Raw genomic sequence first — 6,870 nt, forward strand, 5'->3', positions numbered from 1 at the left:
CCCGGCCCAGGTGAGTGTGGTGTGCCCAGGGCTGAGCCCCAGCAGCCCTGGGGCCATTGGCAGAGCCCCAGAGGCCTGGGTAGGCAGCTGCCAGTGTGTGGTGCCCGGGATGGTTTCTGCCCACAAATAGGCAGGCAGTGGGATGGGGTGGGAGCACCAGTGCCCTGCTCTCTGCTGCTGCTTTTTAGGGTCACTCCTGGCACTCTGGCCCTTCCTGGGCCCCCTCAACCCCCCCCCATGGCTGCCCTCTGTGTTTACATTCTCCTCCTTAAGGCTGACTGGCTAGAACAACCTCTCTGTTCATTGGCCTCTATTCTGTATGGATCCTGTCTTTGTTCTCTTTATGCATTCCTACATGGCACCCCCTCAACTTCTCCCCCCTCCCCCTCCTTTCTTTTGGCCAAACTCTCCCCCTTCCTACTGCCTAGAACAGAGGCCTGAAGGCTGCCCTGGCTCTTGTCCTTGCCAGTGTTGCCATCAGAGCAGAAACCGTCCTGGTGTTGTGGGAGAAACCCGCCATGTTTACTGTGGCAGAGTCTCGGCCCAAGAATGGGAGGCTCGATCCAGAAAGAAGAAAATACTGTACTGGACGTAGAGTGGCTTTGGCGGTGTAACAGGCTGACAGCAGGCGGAATCGTCTGAGGGCTCATCAGGCGGCCTGAGGCTGCTGGACAAGCCGGGGAAGAGAGGGCGGCTTCCTCTGGGTGGTCGGGGCTGGCACATCCACTGGGGCCTTGTGGTGGGCGTTGGGGTGTTGGGGCTCTGTCGCCCAGGGCATAAGGGGCGTGCTGGGCTCAGAGACTCTTCCGCAGAGCCAGAGGCCCTGGCACAGACGTCTCGTTCCCCCACTGGCCCCGGGCGTCCCTTGTCCCTGGGGAGACGCCTTGCCGCCCTTGTAGATCAGGCACGTGGCGGGGCCCGACTCACTGGAGGACGACAATCGGCCCTTCTTCATCTCTAAGAACACACGGCTGACGCCTAGTGTGGAATGTGACCCATCTAGCACATGGGGCAGGTCGTGGAGCCGTCATGGCTGACTCGGGCTGACACGGCGGGTGTTGGGGCTAACCTGCGAGCAGTGCCAGCTGCAGAGTCAGAGGCCCCCCTGCCCGCTGCAGCCCCCATCACTGGTTCTGCTGATGCCCTCTGAATCCTTCCCGTTACCGTTTCTCAGGCAGTCAACAAGCACTTACAAGGGTCTCCTCTGTGCCAAGCGCCGTGCCCACCGCCTGGGGTGCAAAGGAAGAAAATAAAGCCAGGCCCTGCGCCAGGGAGCTCAGAGCCTCGCGGGGGGAAACCTCGTGAGCCTGTGTGCCCCACGAGCGCTCTACAGCAAAGATGGGGGCCACAGGTAGGGAAGGGCCCTGCCGTTTGGGAGGCCCGGAAAGCTTGTTTTCAGGAGCCGAGACTGGGAGGAAAGCAGGAGACACTCCGGCCTCAGAGACGATCATGGCAAAGGCCCAGAGTCAGGGGGCAGAGGGTCCTGGTCAGGTCCGAGAGGACACAGAGGGGAGGGCAGTGGAAGAGCGCTGGCCTGGGGTTGGCGTCTGCCCTGTGCCTTCTCAGTGGTGCCTCCTTTGGTCCTGCTGCCAAAACTCTTGGGGCCTTGGACAGGCCCCCCAGGTGAGCCCCCCATCAGTAGGGCATCCTCAGGTCCCACAGCTCTCCACGTCCATTGGCTACGTCCGTTTGTGCCTGACACCCAGAGAGCAGAAAGCAGGTCGAGGTAAGCCCCGAAGAGCAGAGCCGTCGTATTAGCAGTAGTTGTGGCAGTGAACGTTTGACTTGTGCCCGCTGTCACTGGGCGCTGCGCTGCCCTTTCCAGGGATCAGCCACATTGATTATTGTGAGAGAACGCTCGCTGGAACACGCAAAGGGCATCATTTCGGTTATATGAAATTAAGAAGGGTTTGGAGGAACCAACGGAAATGCAGCCCAGATGAGAGGAAGAGCAGAAAGCTGGGCAAAACTGGCACGGGTCCAATTCCTCAGCTATGTCGAGAGTGAAGTCAAACTTTACAAATAAAAGGCATTCTCCATTTTCCTTTGATCCATCAATACCATTATGAGATCCCAAAGAGATTTTTTAAAAAAGGAAAAGGACTTATTTGTCCAAAAATATTCGTTGTGCCTCTTCTTGTAGTAGCAGAATGGAGGGTCGTTCTTCAATCGGGGAAGGGCTGAACAAATTGTGTCACATGGTAGTTATAAAATATTATTGTGGTATAAGAAATGACAAGCAGGATGATTTGGGGAAAATCTGGAAAGATTTGCATGAAACTGATGCAAAATGAAATGAGCAGAAGCAGAATAGCATTGCACACAGGGACAGCAATATTTCTTGATGAGCAACTGTGAATGACCTGGCTCATCTCAGCATGGAAGCCATCCAAGGCAATGTCAGAGACTCATGATGAAAAATGCCATCTGTCCTCCAAGAAAGAACTGGTGGAGTCTGAATACACACAGAAACAGTCAATATTTCATTTTCTTTCTCTTTCTCTTTTTTTGGCATTCCCTTGAGATCTCTTCCCCAAAATTACCAATATGGAAAACTATTTTTCATGATTGCATTTGTACTGTCTGTGTCAGATTGCGTGCCTAATCTCACTTTTCCATCTTGACTCCACCACCAGATCCTCATCCAGGTCAAGAGCATGAACCATAAGTGTCCCATAAGATTGTTCTTTCCTGAGTCCTTTTATCTTCTCTCTCTACATCAGATTTGGTGATCTTCCATTGTCCTATCACTCACCCACGCTGGAAAACGAGGTGTCATTTTTAGCGTCTCTCACTCATGCCACATATCCAATTTGGTGGCACATTCGGTTCTTTCTCTCTTTCCATTTCCCCTCTCCCTTTTCTCTCTTTTGACACTCACAGCCTTGGTAGAGACTCATCGCTTCCCACCTGGATGACCTTGGTAGCCTGGTCAGGCTTAGAGGGTTTGGGCTCAGTTTAGGCTGGTGCGTCTTATGCAAGGCAGGGGTTCATATCCCTAGTCTTCTTGCTTCCTTTTGCAGATAATGATTGGACCTAGACAGCTGTAATAGACCAGTTGAGAGGACTATTTGTGGAAGATGACTAAATCTCTGACTCCTGGTGATTCAGAATTATTTATATGCAGTGGGATTTGATTGAGAAGCATCAATCACTACATCTACATTATTATATTGTATTACTTGTGAAAAGAGCAGCATAGTTATTCATTAGAAAATATTTGGAGAATGCAGTGATCCTGAACAGCTCAGAAGAATGAGAAAGAACATGATCCACATCCAGAGGAAGAACCGTGGGAGTAGAAACACACAAGAAAAACAACTGCTTGATTACATGGATCGAGGGGATATGGCTGGGGATGGAAACTCTAAAGGAACATCCTAGTGCAACAACAACAGCATGGAAATAGGTTCTGATCAAGGACACATGTAAAACCCAGTGGAATTGCGCATCAGCTATGGGAGGGGTTCGGGGAGGGGAGGGAAAGAATATGATTCTTGTAACTAAGGAATAAAGTTCTAAATTGACTGAATAAAATTTAAAAAATAAATAAATAACAATTTATAAAAATAAAAGCCATTCTCCAATTGGAAAAAGGTTAAAAAAGAAAAGAAAAAGTATTTGAAGAGGACTTTTTTTTTGTTTTTGTTTTTAAAATAACAAGGAAAATCAGCCTAGGAGGAATAGAAGGTACTCAGGAATGAAATTTTGAATGCATGCAGGGAAAGAATTCCTATGGAAATTTGGTAAAAAATTGTTTTTCTTAAGATAGCTATGTGGGTAGAAAGGAAATTCACCTGCCAAGTCAGCCTGTGAAAGAATGCTTACGGCTTACAGCTGTAGGCCAGGCCAGCTAGGGGACAGAGGGTGAAAGCGAGAACTGTAGGGACCTATAAAAATAACATTGTATAAGTGAAAATTCAGAATTCGGATCAAAAAAAGGTTTTTTTAAAAATTATATTGGGATGTGCAAAAATGTTTCTAAATCCATTTAAAAGAGGCAAATTAAGACGAAAATAATAAATTGGGAAATGGTTTAAATGATGGTGGTACATGAAAGAATGGAATACTTGTAGGAAATGTCAAAAGATGATTTCAAAGAAATGTGGGAAGATTTGTAATGACTAATGAAGACTGAAGTAAGCCAAAGTAGGAAAACAAATTCTATAATAATCAAAATAGTACAAAGAGAAAAAGAAGACCTGTGAGCAGGGTTATGATCAGTCACGATTCCCAAGGCACCATTTCTGTCAATATTATCTTTAAGGATATTAGGCTTATGAGAAGATATGTGTTTTTTAATCCTTCTTTTAGCATATAAACTATACATCCCCACAGGATATATAATAGATGTCTGCAATTTTCCAGGTTTCTCTTGGCTCCCACTTTTCCATTTCAAAATATTTATTCAGTCCTGGGTTTTTCATCAGGAATGCTTGGTAATCTTCTATTTGATTAAAGGTCTATTTTCCCTCTGTGTAAATCTTGAAATCTCTCAGACTTGTGAATGTTAAAAATTCCCCCATCAGGGAATTCTTAATTGGAACACATTCCCTACTGAGAAACATTCCCCATTTTGATGTGAGAACTCGCCAGGATCAGAAATGGGAGGACCTCTACTCCAACTGTACTTAAGACTGCTTTAGGGGAAAAAAAAAACTCCTTGCTAAACAAAGAAAGTACTTGGATCCATGCTTAGGTGGGGCAAGGAGTTCTTTGAGCCAGGCATGTTTTTAGAATTGATACAATGAGATGCTAGGTACCTAAAAGGGTCGGGCAAGTTTTGTCTTAATGAGATTAGTTGACTCAGCTGTGTTTTCATTGGTTCAGACTTACTGAGGAGATTTGTCGACTTAGCAGGAATTCAGATGGGCAGTCCTTTGGAAAGCGTCTACAGTGATTGGTAGATGTAGGCCTTAGGGGAGGTGACATGGGAGAAAAACCCCGATATAAGAAAAAGCAGAATCTCTTGAGGAGATATCCTTTTGGAAAAATCCTTTTGGAGGATCTCTGATGAGGATTGCTTGGGAAGAATCTCTTGAGAGAGGCTCTGGAGAAGGGAAGCTCTTGGAGGACAATCTCTAAGGAAGTCTCTGGCTGGAAGGCTCTCTGGTGAAGTCAGCTGAGATGGAGCTGGCCTGGTGTTACTAGAATCCTTGTGTAGTCAGACCTTGTGGTGAGTGTTAAAAAAACTGACTGATTTCTCTCTTAAGACTCAGGTCTAGGCCATATTGGCTTGAGGCCCTTCATACTTATTCCTTTCTTACCCTCTCTCTCTTTCTTTGATTACTCATTGTATTGTTAATTAAAATCTCTATAAAACCCAATTGACTTAGGTATTTGAATAATTGGGAATATTTCCCTGGTGACCACCTTATATTTGATTTAAAACCCAAGATACTGTAGTGAAACATATTTCTGCGGTCAAAATTTACTCACCCTCTCTTATATCTATCACAATTTATATCTTCCACCATTTTAACTCACAACAGTTTATGGGCTTCACTATTTTAAATCTCACATCTGCCAATAGGATTATACTTTTTTAATAGTTTTTCCAGAATATCAGGTTCCAAGCTTTCCTTGTTTCTATGGTGGCAGCAGCCAAATCTTAATCTGGCTCCTTGGTATTAGAACTTTCTTCTAGGCTATAACTTTTTTTCTTTGACCTGAAAAAACTAATTTTTCTCTATGACATTCCTGGGGGTTTTCATTTTGAGATTTCTTTCAGGAGATGACCAGTGGATTCTTTTTTTTCACATTTTTCATCTGGTTCTAAAAGTTTTGAGAAGTTTTCACTTATAATTTCTTGAAAGATAGTAGCCAGGATTTGGGTGGAAAGGGACTATGATTTTCAAATAGTATGATAATTGTTAGTTTATCTCTCTTTAATCTATTTTAAAATTAACTTAAAATTTGTATTTCTTGCATTTTTAATGTTTTCATTTTATTTTAATGTTTCTTATTGTCTCACTGAGTTATTATTTTATTTTGATTCATTCTAATTTCCAGGTAATTGAGTTCTTATGTTAGGATTTCCACTATAGATTCTCAACTGTCAATATTTTTTCTAATTCCTTTACCATTCTATTTTGTATTTCATTTCATTTCTTCTAGGTATTTTTGTAATCCTTAGGGCTCAGCTATTTTTTTCCCCCGAGAATATAATGAAACTTGTGAGATTCCTCTCTTCTTTAGGGTTTACTCCTTGGCCATCTCTCTGCCAGTTCTGCCATTATGTGACATCTGCTTTCCTAAAAACTGCTATACCATGTAAAATAGCATAGTAAAAGGCACAGGGTTGGTGGAGGAAGTGAAGTTTAGCCACAGACATTTCTTTGATGTTGGTGGCATTGTTTCTGATGGACCACAATGTGGATTCCTTTATGCCTGTGTAAGGGGAAAAGGGGGTTATTTATTAAAAAAGGTTGGACTGGATTCTATTTAAAATAGGGTCACCAAGAATTTAATTTATTCCAAAGAGATTTATTTACAATTTATTTACAAAATATAGAAAGAGTGAAGGAAGAAAAATCAGAGAGAGGTTAGGATAAGATATCTAGCCTAAGCACTAAGTAATTTACGCCAACTCCTGGCTCAACCCATGCAGGGGAGTTTAGTCCTTAACCAAAGGCCTCAGCTCTTGTAACCCCAAAGACCTGGGGAAGTTTCTCCCAAGAGGTAGGTCTCTCCTGAGTATAGTTTCTTCAGAGAATCCAGGTAATGAGTTGGCTTTTTACCCTCACCATGTGTCAGTCCAAAAGGACGAAATTTAAGAAAAGTCTCGTTAGGAACAGGGTCTCAGGTCCAGTCAGCAGATTCTTCTCCAGTCTCAACTCCAAAGAATGAAGAACTCCCTTTCACAGGAAG

The sequence above is a fragment of the Monodelphis domestica genome, chromosome 4, assembly GCF_027887165.1.
Source record: "Monodelphis domestica isolate mMonDom1 chromosome 4, mMonDom1.pri, whole genome shotgun sequence".
NCBI lineage: Eukaryota > Metazoa > Chordata > Mammalia > Didelphimorphia > Didelphidae > Monodelphis > Monodelphis domestica.